Genomic DNA, 288 nt, shown 5'->3' with positions numbered 1-288 from the left:
TCTATTTTGAAATCATGATGTAGAGTGATGTCATATGTGTATAATGATGTCATATAAGTATATTGAAGTGATGTGACTTGACTACAATGATGTCATAAAAGTATATATAAAGTAATATGACTTGACTATGATGATGTCATATAAGTATATATGATGTGATGTCATAAAAGTATAATTATGCTACATAAGTGATGTAATATGGGTAAAATAGTCATGTGATGTGATGTACCCATAAAATAGTGATTGTGATTTGACAATAGTAATGGAAATGAACACATTATATCATAT

The sequence above is a fragment of the Chenopodium album genome, unplaced genomic scaffold (genome assembly GCF_948465745.1).
Source record: "Chenopodium album unplaced genomic scaffold, dcCheAlbu1.1 scaffold_53, whole genome shotgun sequence".
NCBI classification, from domain to species: domain Eukaryota; kingdom Viridiplantae; phylum Streptophyta; class Magnoliopsida; order Caryophyllales; family Amaranthaceae; genus Chenopodium; species Chenopodium album.
This window is presented reverse-complemented; position numbering follows the sequence as displayed.